General features: G+C 33.5%; 1 protein-coding gene across 2 annotated transcripts in view; it reads right to left on the reverse strand.

Annotated features, from left to right (window-relative positions):
* LOC138698084 (uncharacterized) overlaps window positions 1–15,577 on the reverse strand; it is a 385,041-nt gene extending 369,464 nt beyond the window's left edge. For both annotated transcript variants that reach the window (XM_069823785.1, XM_069823786.1), the window contains exon 1: window positions 15,225–15,577. The gene's annotated coding sequence lies outside the window, so the exon portion shown is untranslated. The remainder of the gene's footprint in view (window positions 1–15,224) is intronic.
* Between the last annotated feature and the right edge of the window lie 3,368 nt (window positions 15,578–18,945).

The following is an 18,945-nucleotide window of genomic DNA, read 5'->3' on the forward strand; positions in this document are numbered from 1 at the left end:
TAGTGTGCTTCTTATTTTACGAGATCTATTAATTTTTACTAAAATTATTACATTTCATTGGAATAATTCCCGAATACATTGTCCGTACATATTGAATATGAACCAAATCCAATCAATAGTTCAGGAAAAATCGCTGTATACAGACGGACAGACATCACAGTACTTTCTTTTCATAATACATCGTATAATAAGAAACTGAAAAGGAAACAAACTATGCAACATACACCATTAAATATAAGAGTTTAAATTATCATTATCAAATACTAGTCCAACGATCCGCCAACTTTCGATACCGTACATAGGTCTAGTATCTAGAGCAATGGTTCCCAAAGTGGGGATCGTGACCCCCCTGGGGGACCATGTAGAGGCGGAAACTGCACATTTTGATCCGGAAACTGCACACCGCTTTTCGAGGGACTCACTAATCCTATCCGGATACTGCACACTGATTCACTTGGGTTTTACTAATCCTATCCGGAAACTGCACAATTTACAAAATATGTTTCTTTTGCATTTGGCTGACTTTGTATTTCCACCACATGTCATGCTCACCGCGTTCTCTAATAATTTTCATATTGTTCAGCAAGGTATAAATTTTCGCGTTGTATTTTCTAACACAACAGCTCCACATTACTTAATAGTTTTTCAATTCCTCGGCTTTGTAAAATGTACAGTCCTCACATACCAGCACTAAATTTACCCGTTCACTTTCAGATGTAAATAAACGCTCCATTTCGAACAAAATTAAAACAGTTTGGTGAATTAAAACATGTATAGTATCGGCAAAGCAGGTAGAAAACATATTGGTGTGCAGTTTCCATATGACCGTAATCCAGGTAGAATATGTTGTTGTACAGTTCCTATATGACCGAAATCCAGGTAGAAAATTTTGGTGTGCAGTTCCCGACGCCCGGTAGAGAGCAAAAAGGGTCACGAAATGATTTACAAAATGAAACCAAGAGTACCTTATTAACAAATATTTGTTTTGAATTTAGAAATATAAACAAACTACGTTGAACATAAATATAAAAAAATACTTCAATATTTATAAAGTAAATAATAAATAATTAATGAAATAAACGTGCCAGAAAATATCTCCTCAAATGTATACCATATATTCTATACATACACAGCAATATTTTCAAGTTCAAACAGATTTCTCGCTTTTGTTTTGATGACAATCATTGACGATAAATTTATTTTGTATAAATATAAGGTTGCAAATATTATCAAAAATTTAAAGGCTTCTTTACCAAACTCTAGATAGTCTTGCAGGCCTATTCTTTTGATCTAAATCTGATCTACGCTGTACGAAAACAATCTAGCTTCAACATTACATCAGTAGGTATACTATATATATTTCAATGAGTCCTTCGTCGTATTTCTGTTTTTTTTCAGCCAGTTAAATACAACTGTCTAACACGGAGTCAGTATCCATCTTTGACTGTCGTAATTGTTTTAAGTTTCTTCCGGAAATACTCAAAAAGCTGTTGTATAAAATTGTGCAAACTTAATTTAATATTCGCAAAAACAAACTCAGTATTTGTAGTAGTAAAACCACAGTCTAGTATATACAGTCACGAAGCTCAATACGTAGGAAATATGCATCCATAGACAGTTGCTAACCATTAGGATCGCTACTATCGCCTCATTACAGACTATGCGAAATAGTACCTGCACAGTCTATTGTTCCTAGAACCCTCATTAACTCAAGCTTCGTGACTGTATATACTAGACTGTGGTAATACGTAGTTAAATTTTCCGTGAGTTCTTTAATACACTAGAATGAATCAAAATTATTTTAGTCAAGTGACGTCAACCAGAAATCAAGTTTCTTTATAAATTCGTTGGGTAACAGATAGCGCAAGCATCATTTTCGATTTGTATTGGACTATTACCGCAGCGCCACGGCAATAATAGTTTGAAGTACTAGAAATGTTTTTACATAATATTTTGTGTCATTGTTGCCACATATAACTTTTGTCGTTCTTTGGGTGGTACCCACTAGTTTTGAGTAAAATTATCGTTATTTTCTATTTTACAGGAATTTGTATGTTTCGAATGGAGTTAAGTACCGATGCGGTAGTGGGGATCGTAAACAAAAGTCTCTCCCAAAAGTAGGTCATGCCTTCAAAAAAAATTATGAACTATTGATCTAGCGCGTGGTTCCCAAACTTTTTAAAGGCGCGACCCACTTTTCGACGAGACTTCAATTTGCGACCCACCTCACTACCTACTGTACCGGTTCTTGACTCCATTCCGAAGATACATATCCCTGTAAAATCGTAAACAACAGACTATAATTTTTCTCAAAATCAGTGAATACCATCCAAAGTACGATTTTAAAAAACAGTTTTTGAACTATTTTTCTAAAGAAACTCAAAATAATTACGATAGTCACAGATGTATAGGCCTACTGAATCCGTTGCGTTCAAATGGCTAAAATTTCAAAAAAATATTAAGGAAAAACTCATTGAAATACTTGGATGTACCTACTGATGGAATATTGAAACTAGATCTTTTTTTCGCAGACAGTTGACAAGTTTTGTATCAAATGAATACCTTGAGTTTGCACAAGGAGATTTTACATTTTGATAACATTTGCAACTTCGTATTCGTGCAAATTAACTTTCTCTTCTACTGTATGATTTCCATTCAAAACCAGAGCTAGAAATCATCGAATTTGAAAATGATATCACTGTGTGTATCGAATACTTAGTCCAGATTTGAGAGGCTACGATCTGAAGAACAAGCTAACTTATCACATTAATTATTATTTTTTACTTTATAACTGCTGAAAGATTTTTTATTTTTATTTTTACGTTCAACTTTGTTAATGTTTCTAAATGCAAAATAAATGTTAATAAGGCATTTTTACTGCGTAAATAGTCCAGGGTTGCAGAACTGGGGAAGAGAGGGGTGGAAGTAAGGGGAATGAGTTCGTTCTCCCATCCACAAGGCCGGAGCCTTCAGTGACGTTTGTGTGACGTTTGGCAAACACACTGTTATCTCTTCTCTTTTCCCACTACCATACAATGACGCGAGGGTTGAAGGGAAGGGATGAGTTACGTGTTCCGGCTTATGACGCGTGCTTCAACTGGAGCACAGTTTTGCATCCCTGGAATAGTCCGATCGATGCCTGATTTCTACATCTCTTCATAATGTTCTTAATCACGAAAAATCTGTAAGTACATTATGTGGCCATGTGATCGGTGCTTTCGAATTTAAAACAAACATAGACAGTTCGATTGCAAGAAGATAAATTTTAATTTACTTTCAGGAGAATCATATTCATATCTGCAGGTTGTATAGCTTCAATAACTACTGAGCTGACAAGGACTTGCTTTATTAATATATTTTTAGTTCAATAATATCATTGTATCAAATTCTAGAGCAATTAATGTGTTAGCAAATGTTGTAAAGTGATGGTTTGAAGCTTGAATTTTCAGACACGCGTAGTTATTGTTATGAACACATGTGACGCAGGAACTCTATTCTATATCTCTTATAAAAGAAACGTGTTTCTGACGCAAGGTGAAGTAGTCTGTGTCTTTGTTCCTCCGAGCATCTATCTCTTTTCAGTGGATCGTGTCTTCTTCAAACATACAACGCACCTTCCATTAGCTGTAGCAAAAAAAAAATGACAACAAGAAATCATCCTGCTACGGGCGCTATGAAATATGTGCGTGACAGCAGTTTGAAATCGATGAAGATGAAAAAGAAGTTTTCCTGGTTTGATCACTTTTCTTAAATGTGCCTACGATTTTAGTTTTACCGAACATAAAATGTATATTTTCTCATTACCTAAGGTATTAACCATTATAATTACGAAGTGCTTTTGCATACTTTCCACTAGAACCAAAGTTCGTGGAGAAGACAACACCAATTCCGTGCTCACTGCACGCCATGAGATTTCTCGTTTGTTTATTTTATATGTCGCTTCTGTGCCTTATCACGGACAAAAGTTTATGGACCATTCTGTTTTGCGGAAAGCACTATAAGTGGAATAACGTACCTTGACATGTTGGAACAGGCTTTTTCCTCAACTTACCGAAGATTCACAAGACTTCATTTTCCAACAGGATTGCTCCGCCCCATTGGCACCGTGATGTCCGAGGATTTTTAAATCAATCCCTTCCTCAACGATGGATAGGTCGCATGGGAAGACTTCATTTTCCAACAGGATTGCTCCGCCCCATTGGCACCGTGATGTCCGAGGATTTTTAAATCAATCCCTTCCTCAACGATGGATAGGTCGCATGGGAAATCAAGTCCTGGCTCTACACTTCTGGCCACCGAGATCTCCTGATCTCACGCCATGTGACTTTTTTCTTGTGGGGCTATGTTAAGGAGACTGTTTACGTCCCACCTCTACCAACAACTCTAGCCGAACTGCGGAATCGTGTCACTGCTGCGGTGAACTCAGTAATACAAGACATGCTTCTTCGCGTGTGGGACGAGTTTGGCTACCGCTTAGATGTTTGCCGTGCAGCAGAGGAGGGACACATTGACCATTTATAACCTGTGTTAAAAAAAACTTGGAAACTTCTTCTTCTTATTAGTATGTAGATTGTTTATGTCCAATTTATACTTCATTAAATACAAATTAATGAAATTGGGTCGATCTTTTAGAATAACCCTGTATATTGTAGCCTATATGCTTAAATATTTGGTATAGATTCATATAGATATAAAGAAATGATACTATGGCGTATTAATGGATTACCATATTATACGAGAACCATCATTTAGTGGTTTTGTTCTTTTTTTTCAGCTCGTTTGATCCAATATCTCTTACGACAATCATTACACAGCAATTTTCCTCCTCTTTTTGAGTATGTTGTTTCTCCGTGTATGTAGCGCTGAGAGGTTGTATGTCATTTCGTGCAGTAAATTATATAGTGGAATATTATATGACCTGACACTGAGCGAATATTGATTCCTGCATAAGTTTCCTGGGAACGATTAATTCAGCTGTTAGTTTATGTACCGTTTTCGTACCAACGCGAATACTGTTTACAGAAAGGTAATAATTTATCTCCTTAAATTTTATTAAATTATTAACTTAAAGATTGTGGAACAGTCTTCATACGTAATCTTGAAGAGGGCAAGGAGAAGATTATTATTATTATTATTATTATTATTATTATTATTATTATTATTAATGTAACATATTCCATATGTAGATGAAATTATTGGGGATCATCAATGTGGTTTCAGGTGTAATAGTAGTAGTAGTAGTACATCACTTTTTCATAGATTTAAAAAAGGCATATGACTCGGTTAAGAGAGACGTTTTATATACCATTCTTATTGAATTTTGTTTTCCCAAGAAATAGTTCGATTAATTAAAAAGTGTCTAAGTGATATGTACAGCAGAGTCCGTATAATCCTGTTTCTGTCTGATCTTCCAATTCACTGTGGGCTAAAGCAAGGAGATGCACTATCACCTTTACTTTTTAATTTTGCTCTAGAATATGTCATTAGAAAAGTCGTCCAGAATAACAGAGAAGTTTGGAATTGAACGGGTTACATCAGCTCCTTGTTTATGCTGATGACGTGAATATCTTAGGAGAAAATCTACAAACAATTAGGAAAAACACGGGAATTTTACTTGAAGCAAGTAAATAGAGAGGTTTGGAAGCAAATCCCGAAAAGACTAAGTATATGGTTATGTCTCGTGACCAAAACATAGTACGAAATGGAAATATAAAAATTGGAAATTTATCCTGTGAAGAAGTGGAAAAATTCAAATATCTTGGAGTAACAGTAACAAATATGTATAAATGACACTCGGGAGGAAATGAAACGCAGAATAAATATGGGAAATGCTTGTCGTTATTCGGTAGAGAAGCTTTTGTCATCCAGTCTGCTCTCAAAAAAGCTAGAAGTTAAAATTTATAAAACAGTTATATTACCGGTTGTTCTGTATGGTTGTGAAACTTGGACTCTTACTTTCAGAGAGGAACAGAGATTAAGGATGTTTGAGAATAAGGTGCTTAGCAAAATATTTGGGGCTAAGAGGTATGAAGTTACAGGAGAATGGAGAAAGTTCTACAACACAGAACTGCACGCATTGCATTCTTCACCTAACATAATTGGGAACATTAAATCTAGAGGTTTGAAATAGGCTGGGCATGTAGCACGTATGAGCGAATACATAAATGCATATAGAGTGTCAGTTGGGAGGCCAGAGGGAAAAAGACCATTGAGAGGCCGATACGTAGATGGGAGGATAATTTTAAAGTGGATTTGAGGGTAGTGGAATATGATGATAGGGACTGGGTTAATTTTGCTCAGGATAGGACCGATGGCGGGCTTATGTGAGGGCGGCAATGAACCTCAGGGTTCTCGAAAAGCAAGTAAGTATTAATGTAACATAGCCTATACTGTAGTGCAAATCTGGCAATTAAGTACGGTACGTCATGCACTCTGGAATGTTCAATGTTATTGATCGAGCAGGTGGACATTCATAGAGGACACGGAAACAATGATCGCCTCTTTGTCTTGCGTGTAGAACAGTAATGTCAACCATCCAGTAACGTAATCAAAAGAAGACAAGTTTGGCAATCAGCCAAATCCTGTTGAAAAGTCTTGTTATGTCAGGTTAAACCTTTAGCTTTCATAACAATAGCGTGTGTTAAGTTAACAAATGAGTTTGCAGCCACATTGTTAAAGCATTACGGCCGTGTTATTACAGCTTTTGCAACCACTAGACATTTTCTAGCCGTCTATAATGATCGTCTCTTCTTTTTATTGTTATTTTCATTATTATATTGTCGTCAACCTTTTATTTGTCTTTATCATCATAACATCACCATAATTCTTCATCTCCATTTTTTCTTAATTATCAACAGTAATCTCACTAGACGTTTTGATTTATCTAGAGAAAATCAAAACTCGAATGGGATTTAATTGACTATTATACTATTAGAAGAAAGTATATAAAGATTAGAAGTAACGAAGTACTCCAATACAATAAAATATTAATTGACTTACGAAAATACAACTGTCTTCAAATGTATTATTGTACCATCTCAACATTACAAATATTACGCTAGATGCATGCTAGATGGCAGTAGTGAGCAATGCCCTCTCGTCGAGAAGTTTTCGATCTATTATACACGATGGCAATGTTACTAGTCAAGAAGGCTTTGTTGATTCAGTTTCATTTTTATTAAAATGCAACATTCCACTTTAATTATCCGAATCCCAGTAATTAACGTCACTTGACAGATGATTTTCAATAAATCTTAATATTAAACAATCTCTGATACGTGACTATCCATAATATCATATAGCAGAAGCTATAACACAACCTAACTAATATACACAAGTGTTAGAAAAGTTTTAATTAACGACGATGACATAAAAAATAAACATGAATAATTTTAAAAGGAATAATTATTGAATGTACAATTTTCAAATTTGAATGTGGTTGGTGGTTCAATTGATGTTATATTGGACGTGTGCGTAATAGAAGTGGAAATCGTTGATTTAGGCCTACATGGTGTATTCAACTTATTCAGGATTTCCGAATGGTGCTCTTCATTTATTTGTAAATCGGATTTCAGAAGATGCATAGGTATGATCAGTGATTTTTATTAATTCTTGTTCTTGAATGCCAATGAGAGTCATATTTGAAACTGTTGTGCATCGACTGGAGTGGTTTGTAATTATATATATATATATATATATATTTTTTTTTTTTTTTTTTTTGACGTCCAGACCAGCGCAGTTTGAAATGTTGGCAAACAAAGAAACAAATGCTAGGGACGCGATAAAATTAAACAAATGCTAGGGACGCGATAAAATTAAACAATTGCTAGGGACGCGATAAAATTGTGCGATAAACAGCCATGATTGGTTGAAATACGTCCTTTCGTACCGTTTTATTGGTCAAAAGTAGTATGATGTAGTAAGAGTGTAATAGTCATTATAATTTTTCAATCTTTCTGTTTTTCACCAACATTACTATCTTTGTTTCCGTCCGTTAAGCATTGATCTCTTAAATTGGCTATTCCAGATGTTTAAGTTACCCATTCTTCAGTTGTTCTAATTCATTTTTCCTCTTAGTAATATAATTATTAATAATCTACTTTGAAATAAGTTTTTTATCTGTTCTTTGAATGTACAAAATTTTACTCACTGTATTATCCATCGGTACAGTTCAGACGGTAGCGCGTTTCCCTACTTATCCAGAATTACGCTCTGGCGTGGGTTCGATTCTCGCTTGAAATTATTACCTGAATGGGTGAATGGGTTTTTTCCGAGGTTTTCTATAACTTTACGGCGAATTTTAGGTAATTGCATGGCGAATCTTTGGCCTCGTCAAGTATCATGTCGCTACCACCAATTCCAGCGACGCAAAATAATCTATTAGTTGATAGAGCATCGTTAAATAAGCAAAAAAATTATGTTTGTCCATAAATGTTATCTAACTCTTAAATTGACAATGTATCCTATAGGATACAACAGGTTAATAGGCTAATGGCCAGATTTTCCAAGTAATGTTTAATTTGGCTTAACAAATGTTAAATTAACAGCTGGTTTACTTTTAACGTTTTGTTAAGATGTTTTCCATTTTTCCAACATAACTTTGTTTAAATAACCAACACTTAACTTTAATTGTCGTTAATACTATTCTAACTACTCAACAGCAGTTGGTAATGATTTTGCATTTGTAAGACAACTTCTTATTGGCTGATATTATTATTTAAATTCTGTACTGTAAAGTAAGTCATGTTACAGTAGCCATGATTCATACAGTACAGAGAGTTGATAAATGAAAGTTGCATTGACTACTATTGAATAATAATAATTATTATTATTATAATGCTAAATATGAATTTCTGTTTAGAAAAATCTCAGCATTATGACCACCAGGTTACAATAATTACACGAATGTGTGTGTAGTCAACCTAACACAAGACCCCGAGGAGAATTCCGTATCATATAAAATTCTCTAATTCAGGTCCATATATAAATTATATGTAATTTCGTCCTAAAGAAGCAATTGTTGCTGAAACATTTTATTATTTACTCACTGCGTATTTTGAAGCACTATTGACATAGGCTATAGTTGAAGAGCCAGTAACATAGAATCTAGAGTTAATAGTAGCTGGTGAATTGGAACAAGTGGCCTATTTCTGTTTGTAGGATATTCAAATCTGACTTCAATTTCTTGCCACGTTGAGATCGCACATTTCCTCAATATTAAATGGATAATAGCTCAGCATCGAAATAAGCGTCAGTATAATAATCAGTTGACTTATAAAGATTATCTTCCCTATATTAATATTCCAAAATATATTTTAAATTATATATTACCAGTCTTATGGCCGGTTTCACAAAGCTTCATTAAGGTTTTAATGATTAATTAATTTATTTACTGGTTCATTAAATCATTTTTATATCTCACCAAGCATCTTTAGCCCAACGAACCAGTAAAACTATCATTAAATTTAGTGATAGAAATTTCCGTCTTTAAATTTTTAATTATTCATTAGTTGCAATATAAAATGGCGGAACGTTTCGACGCAGAACTGCTCGAAAATTAAGAGTCAAATGGAGATAATGTTAACCATTTAAAAACCGATCATTTTGAAAATTTGAATGACACAAAAATTCACAAAAGATACCGCGTCACGAAGATCGTGGTACCGGTACTCAAAATTTTAGAAGAAACTGATCATAGGTTAGAATATCATAAAAACGGCTGAGACAAAGCTGAAACTAGTCAACTAGGTAACATACAACTGAGTTTTATTTTAAGACATGAAAGTGATTATTATAACTACATACCGGTACCTAAGAAATATTAGTAAATTAATACATAAGGTGCATTTGAAACATAACAAAACTTAATTGGTATATTACCTAACTTTCATTTATTAGAATTATATTATAGCTAGCGATAAGATATGTTTGCGCTGGCTTTAAAACAGAAGCGAAAGAGCTGAATTCTTGGAATTTATAATCGTTTTCTTTCCGATGGAAATTTAATTATCCAGCAGGATAATCACCCCGCGCACACCGCCATAAACGTTCAAAGACAGTTCACGGAAAAGCATGAAAAAAGAGGAGGATTGACAAATATCGAGACATCCCACCTCAAAATCCAGATCAGTTCTGGGATCAAGTTCTGGCTGCCTGGAAAGATTTCGCTAAGGACCAGAACTATTTCCGCGATCTGGTGGACTCAATGCCCCGAAAATGCCAGGCAGTGATAGACGCCGGTGGCATGTGGACGATGTATTAGATCCACATTTGTATTTCTTTTATTTTTCTTTAATTTGCTTGTTTATTTTAGTTTTATTTCGGGAAGAAAATTGATCTCCCAAGAGTTTTTTAAATTCTCCTAGTGGAGCCAGAGTTGCGAAATAATTCGTTCCACTACACAAAATTAAAAAAAAAAATGAAGAAAGGTAACATGTATAAAAATTAGTTACGTTAAAAAAAAAATTGTCACCGCCGAGAATCGACCACGGGCCCCTGGGATGGCAAGCCAACTCGCTACTGACTGCTCCACCAGAATCATGGTGTTATTAGCGCGACGAGGCACATATAGCTGCTCGGCTTGAAGTCTACGGAGACAGCGCACATATAAACGTATTCGTGTAAATATTTTAATGTTCAGTACTAGTTAATGTTTCATTTGGACTGATTTACTGAAGCTTGGTGAAACCGGCCCTTACTCTAAACATTCCTCAAAGAGAAACATAACATGTTATTTTCACAACTTTTGTCTGAACAGCTGTGGTATTATCCTCCACGTTTAATTGTTTGTTAAATGAGTTAACGGCCTGAAATCCTACATTTAAAGTTAACAAACGGTTAAGAATCTGTTAAGCCAAACTGGCGTTGAACAAATGGAAAAACTGTATTTAACAAACTGTTGAAGGTTTAACAGTCGTTAAGTGTTCTAACAATACTTGGACAAACCGGCCATATATGTTATAATTTTAATAGAACAATAGAAAAAAATTGGTAGGAAAATTAAAATTTCACAATACTATAATATTGTACAACATATAAAAGTATGGACAATGCGATAGTTGTTTTCTTTATGGTCCGACAAAGTTTAATAAATTAGTGTGAGAAATGAAGTTTTGCAAAGTTAAGGGCTAAATTTTTCTTCCCTTCAATGACTTTAGCAACCTAAATAATGGCTTTATTCATAGTAGTGAATTAAAAGTTTTTAAATCACTCTCTCCATGACAACCAACACGTTAGCAACTATAAAATCCACACATTCATTCATTTATTTATAACTTTTTCACAAACAACACATTACAAAGAAAAAGCCTACAATTTGATAGGATAAAATATTGTATAGCACACGCGAGTAAACAGATTTTATGCAATAGTGGAAATTATAATTCTCGGCTTCGCCTCGGGGGCTAAACTTTCCATTCGCGCATAAAATCTAATTTTACTCTCTTATTCTATAAATTAAAATTTTTGTTAGGCTGTAGCTAGGGGAGAGTTGGGTAGTATCGGACATCGGGTAATATCGGACAGTGAGTTTCTTTCATCTTCCACCAGATGATAGTACCTGAATGACATGGTTACGTTTCTGTGATGTCGCCAAGGAGTTTGTAAGTATTACAAACTCTTTGGATGTCGCATACAGAAACGTAACTATGTCATTCAGGTACTACCATCTGTTGGTAGATGAACGAAACGCACTGTCCGATATTACCCGATGTCCGATACTACCCAACTCTCCTCTATATTTTTTCATTTGAGTAATATTTTTTAAACTTATTTCTATATTCCTTTATTTCTTGTATTAGGCATATTTCGTTTTGTGTGATTACTGATTATGAAGTAAAATCCTACCTTTTAAAAGTACGGTTATTATATGTTAAGAGTTTATTTTATTTACCTGTATTTTTTTTAGGTCAAGGTGCTTATACTTAACTCCAAGAACAGTTTCTTTATTATTTTTATATACGTATATTTGCTCTCACACAATAAGAAACAGTAGGCCTACTAGTGATCTCACTATCGAAATCAGAAAAAATATTTCGTGATTCTAACTTAGAAAAACCAACGTCTCCATCCCACAATATATAGGCCCTACGTATATATTTCTATTAGATAAGCTGTCACGTATTACAATGAAATTTGAATTAAAATGTAGCTTTGTTTGAATCAAGGTACGAGTATTAATATTGACACTTCCCAGTGTGTAAGACCAAATATATTGCTGACAAAGTCAATATCAGATATGTGTCAGTGTTAGTCACATACATAAAAAGCACGGTTGGTCTTCGCACAAATCACATACAAGTAATATTACAATACAGATTCCATGCATTACTACTCTTAGGTTTACATATCCAAAAGATGAACATACATGGTGAAAAGAAAAACATTGTTTAAGAAAGAAAACGCGTGAAGTGACATGATTGTTTTTATTATTATTATTATTATTATTATTATTATTATTATTATTATTATTATTATTATTATTGTCCTGGCACTTCATAATCATTCAATCATAATATCATCGGGGCAGCGTAACTCCAACTTCCAGGCTCCCCAACATCTGAAGTGGCTTGCAAATAAGCCATTGCCAGGAGAGACCAGAAATATCAAATACTATCTGATGGCATTGGGGAAAAATTACTTATTATTGAAGAGTTAAATTTAAATGAAGACTACGAGAAAACAGACGAAATGCATTAAGGGGTTAGGTACAGCTTACAGCAGTAAAAGTTTGGAAATATTCAAATTTTTTTTTCCTCCATTATTGTATCTTGTACAATAATGAAAATTAGTATGTGTAAAACACTGTCCTTCTGCTATATGAAAAAAAAATATTTTTACGATTCAAAAAGAAATTATATACATATATATATACTTTTTTTTTCTTTTTTTCATAATTCAGTTCACTGTGCAGTGATGAAGCGTTTCCCACGTAACTAAAAAACTATCCAACATTCTGTGACGAAATTTTTTGTGTGTATTTATGCATGTCATATCTACAATATACTGCAGGATCACTTCTCTACCTTTGATAGATTGTCTGACAAAAAATAAATTCATTTTAAAAAATGGTCAAATATCAGTATTATCTTCGAACTCAAAATAAAAAGATATTATTTGTTTGGGAATGTAGTTGAAAGAGCATGATATTGTAAACATGAGTTTCTGCAATAAAATAAAAGAGAGAGAACATGAAAAAATTAACAAGTTCATGAGTTATCAGGGAAACGCTTCATCACTGCACAGTGAACTGCCATCATTTTGAATTTTGATAAAAAAAATATATATGTATATATATATATATATATATATATAATTTTTTTAATCGTATTTTTTTTTCATATAGCAGAAGGACAGTGTTTTACACATAAGTTACCAATTTTCATGATTGTACAAGTTACAGTAATGGAGGAAAAAAATGTTGAATATTTCCAAACTTTTACTGCTGTAAGCTGTACCTAACCCCTTTAAAGCATTCTCTTAATATTGATAACATTACAGTGGTGGTTAGAACATTATTCAATTTAAACACGACTTGTGCTTATCTTTCGAAAATACAATCTCTTCGACGAGTGCATTACTTTCGTAGGCTGTGCCAAATTCGTAATAACGACAGCTTTTATCTCGACGTGTTGTGATTCTAAATATTGTAATCAAAACTATAATGGACATTTCTAGTCCGTTTATTTTAAATTATATGTCGAAAATATGTAACGGACATAAGTTATGACAGGGTCGAAGACAATTGTAATGCTTTCTCTTGGGCTAAAGAGTCAGGTTATTTAATATAAATTTAGCAGAAAAGTGTGGCACTATCACAAAGATGAATTTACTTTCCGCAAACTAGAAAGTAAATAAAATATAGGCCTTGTTAGTTATTGGTCATCATCACCATCATCATCCTGATTTTTACATTTGTAGGCAAAATAAGGAACCGTCTCATTCAGATCTTCAGAGCCCGATCAGTCCTCCAATAACTCATTATAGAAAAATAAAAAGTCATCATTCTAATATCTGCCACTAGTTATAACATATTATATTTATGAAATTCTTTTTATATTTATTATTTATAAGAGCCAGAGGAAACAAAATAAGTGGCTGATCGCTTTATGTACAAATTTAACAAAGCAAAACAAACCAAGTAAGTGTACAGATCGATTCAGAGATAGAAATTGTGTGGCTTTAATGTAGCCTATGTATTTTTAATGTTATATAGAGAGCTGTACAATAATTAATTACCAATGTGGAGCAAGAATGGTGATGACTGACGACGTATATCCCGAAAATGGTGAATAAAAACAATATACAAACGGAAAAAGTAATGATTTTTGTGGGAACTAGAACGTCTCTCACTTCTAATATTGAGTTTTAATAGGAACAAAATATATTATAATTCAACATATCCGTTTAATGTTTAATGTAATTTGTATGATTGCTTATATATAATTTACATTTTTTTAAAAAAGGGCTATTTACTATATTTCTTAATTTTTATATAGTCACTATGAACGAGAAACTTGTCCTTATTCCATCCCAGCTTTTACAACAGGCGTACATGAATCTGTATTCTATACATACATACATACATACATACATACATACATACATACATACATACATAAATACATACATACTCACACAAAATACATGCGCATAGAATTTTATTAGTGTAGCACAGTAGTAGTAGCATATGGCCGAGTAGCTAAGTTGGTAGAGGAACTGACCAAGAACTGGAAGATCCTGAGTTTAATCCCGTGTGGTGGCGACTTCGAGAATCACTCAGAATCCTATCAAATTGAGCGTGGTGCTAACTACAAGTCATTCTAGTGCCGAGGTCAAGGAATTATGGAGTTCTATCTCCATGCCTCCCAAGCATTTTTGTGGCGCATATGGGGTATACCTTTACCTTTAGGCCTACCTTCAGGTAATACTGTGGATTTAAAATAATCCATGTTTGTATTTTTGCAATACCCATATTTAAACTATTAATATACTTAGGCCTATACTGTGCTACCGGTGCTGACACTCACTACAAAAAAAAAAAAAAAAGAAAAAAAAAAAAAAAAGAAAACTATTTTTATATAAAAATTTCATCTTAGTGTCAAAGGCTTCCCTTCTTATTTAATTAACACAACGTAAAATAATTATGTAGTTATATTATACTCGTGGATATTGCAAACTTAATAGATTAAATAAAGATCTAAGTAACCATAGAAACAGAAGCTTACCTGATAAGCTTTCCCAGCTGAATTGTTATCTTGACACTTCGATATCACCTTCTAATCTCCCGATTAGCAACACAATCAGTCTACACACTCACATTATCAGACTTTCCTATATTCACATGATGCTGTTAAAACATTGTTTCCACAGACTTCTGTCAAATTTCACGGCATCACATTTTCCGTCAACACAACAACGTAATGTAGGTATAATGAAATTCCCAACAATTAACCTCCCTCTTTTTTTTTCTTTCGTCTAATGTGAAGCGTGATGCACGCACACACGCTTTCTGCCCTTACGATAACAAACACATGTAACTAGGCAACAGATGTCGACACGTCCTCACGCCACCGCTTCAGAGCAGACAATGCAGTATGCAATCTTGCTACAAACGAGAGTTGAGAATGTTGGTCAAGCTTTCCATCAGCTCCACGCGCATGCGTCATGGAGGGATAGTGAACTGTCGGCAGCAAAGCGTGGTATAAGAATGATCTATTCAACAATCACAAAATATTTTTGCGTTGATACATTAATTTAACACTACCTTACAATAGCTTTCTTTTTAATGGCAATTTTGTTGAGCTGTTTTATATATTTCTGAAACAGAAAAACATAATTAAATGTGTAATGTAGTCGGAATATATTAATTAAATTTAAACCATTAGAAAAAGTTTAAATATACAAACACACTTTAGTTTCAATACATCAACAGACTGCAGAACTTCAATTGCAAACTCAATTTTAAAATATCGCCCAAGCAAAGAGACGACTTAGAAATCTGAAAGAAAAAAAACTCACAATGTTGTTAATTCTGAGAGCGAAACTATGGAGTTGACTAAATCCATGATTAGAATATGGTTATTATTGTGATAATTATCATGATTATGGTGATTATTTGTTAATTGTAAACAACAGTAAGTTTATTCCTCGAAATAATATCCTTTTCTACCCCACCACACGAGATCTGGTCACATTCATATTATTAATGAATGCGAAAGAGGATCTATATCTACATATTTTATCGTTAAAGGGACACAAAAATTATGTAAAGCTTGACCGACAGCTTCTCACCAAAGAAGGAGAGATTCGATTCCAGAAACATACTATGAGATTTATATTGGACAAAACATTATGGCAGATTGACTTTCATTCATCAATATAATACATTCGTCTTCAGATTATCTCATTCATGGCGAAGAATTGCGGGCAATTTTACAACATAACTGATTAATAACGCAGTATGTTTTCTTGTTATAACGTGTAACATTAGAATCTTTGTAGACCTACTAATGATAACGAATACAAAATCAGTTTGCATTGAAACATTTCTGTGATTTCGGTATCAACAACATTATCATTGTTGGCTCATAAGACATTCAGTATATTTTATTATCTTTCGTTAATTTTCAGATTATCTTCTTATAGCCTACTCTCTTAAGTATCATATAAAAACTCATTATTTTTCCTCGGAGTAGAACTAACAGAGCTTTATATATATATATATATATATATATATATATATATATATATATATATAAAGCTCTGTTAGTTCTATATATATATATATATATATATATATAATGTATATACACATTTTTAATTATAGGCTATGCTTCGAAAGCGTGTAAGCAATCATATAAATTATATCGAAAAACTGTATCGCAACTAATTTTATTTTCTGTACGTCGCACAGTGTGCAAAATCGCTAATCTAGATGAATAAAATTAATAACTTCTCTGGATTTCAACGGATTCTTAAGAAACTTTGTAAAGATCTTATAGGTAGCACATAATTATTATGTTTTTGTACAAACTTTGATTACGTTTGAGTAAGAGGAACTACCCCTTTATAGCAGGTGATTTTAAACAAAATTAATAACTTCTTTCAAATCTAAAAGATTTTTATGAAACATTGTATGGAAGTTATAGGTAGCATATGTTTTTTGTGTAAAAACTATATTTACGGTTCCATAAGACGAACTACCCCTTTATGGGGGGTGTATTTACACAAAATTAGCTTCTCTCCTACTAAACAGATTTTATGAAACTTTGTACACGAGTTACAGGTAGCATATATTTTTTGTGTACAAATTCTTATTACATCTGTATGCTACCTGTAGGCTTAATTGGTGTTGTTTTATAAAAATATATAGGAGAGAAATTATTAATTTTGTCTAAATTCACCACTATAAAGCGGCAGTTACTCTAATAGAAACATAATCAGACTTTGTAGACAAAAAATATATGCTACCTCTAACTTCTGTATCAAGTTTCATAAAAATCTATTAATAGGAGAGAAGTTATTAATTTTGTCTAACTGCACCCGCTGTAAAGGGGTAGTTTTTCTTGTGCAAACGTAATCAGAGTTTGTACACAAAAAGTATATGCCATCTTTAAGGCTGTACAAAGTTTTATAAAAAAAATGCTAGAATGCAGAGAAGTTATTAATTATGTTCAACTACTAGAATTGCGTTCTGATCCACGGTGAGTTTGTTAAGGTTAGATAAAAGTGTGTCCAATGTATTTTTAACCTGATGTTCGATGCCATGTGAATAATTTTGCAGACCTAAACATTCACACAGTGATTAAAAATTTCCTTATTCCAGGAGTCTTTTCTGCTGTTAAGGCAAACGTGAAACAGTTGCATCCATGTTACCGTATGCCCCACCACTGAAAAAATAATAATTAGTGATAAATGCGCAAGAACGCGCAAACTTTAAAACAAGGATTTAACACTTTAAATGATTCTGTGTGAAATGGTAAAAGAGTTGTAACCGGACGTGACCGACTATACTAAAACTCACATTATATTTGGAGAACTTTAAAAATATATATTTTTCAAGTAATATTTTAAACCGTACTATAAGAAGAAAAATACTTTGCAAAATTTAAATTGAAATTACATTATTAAGAACGTATCTATCTGAACAGACTACATGTCTCACAGCAGAATAAATCACTAACAATTGGTACTTATTCACCCACATAGTAGACCCTCTCTGTCTACGACTGAACCGGAGCGAGAAGTGTTAGAAAGAACTCGTTAGCTGTAAGCGACTTATCCTCCGACATCACTGAAATTCTGAATAAAATTAAAGTTCAAAGATATCATTATCCTGGTGAATGTTTCAAAAATTTATTTCTTTGTTTATTTATTTTATTTATGTATTCATATATACCTATTAAACCTATTCCATTCCATGTGCTCACTCACTTAATATGACATGTGGACGGTGCTCACAATCTTCAGAAGGTTGAGAACCCCTGATTCAAACAACAAATTCTCTAATGGGGCAAGGCCTTCTGTGATTAGAGAAAGCTCGCGAGACGTCAATAGCATAAATAAAATCATGAAAATAGCAAGAGAAGAAGTAGATGACCAAGAGTCGCCGTCTATCTTTCCGAGTACTGAGAAAGAAGTATCACACTAGAACCAACTGTAGAAGAAGTAATGAAAGCAATAGGAAGGTCGAAGAAGACCAAAACTGGGAAAGATGCAATAAATATGAGTTAAAAATTTGGAAGATAAACCAGGAGCAAGACGTATGGTAAAAATACCAAGATTACGATGGACATGGAAAAATATTTCAGAGATTTGTGTGTAAGAACCTGGGGTAGAGTGGCAGATGGGTAGAACGGAGAAAAATTCTCCCCGGCATCGGTACTCGAACCCGAGTTTTCAGCTCTACGTGCTGACACTTTATCCACTAAGTCACACCGGATTCCA

The sequence above is a fragment of the Periplaneta americana genome, chromosome 4, assembly GCF_040183065.1.
Source record: "Periplaneta americana isolate PAMFEO1 chromosome 4, P.americana_PAMFEO1_priV1, whole genome shotgun sequence".
NCBI lineage: Eukaryota > Metazoa > Arthropoda > Insecta > Blattodea > Blattidae > Periplaneta > Periplaneta americana.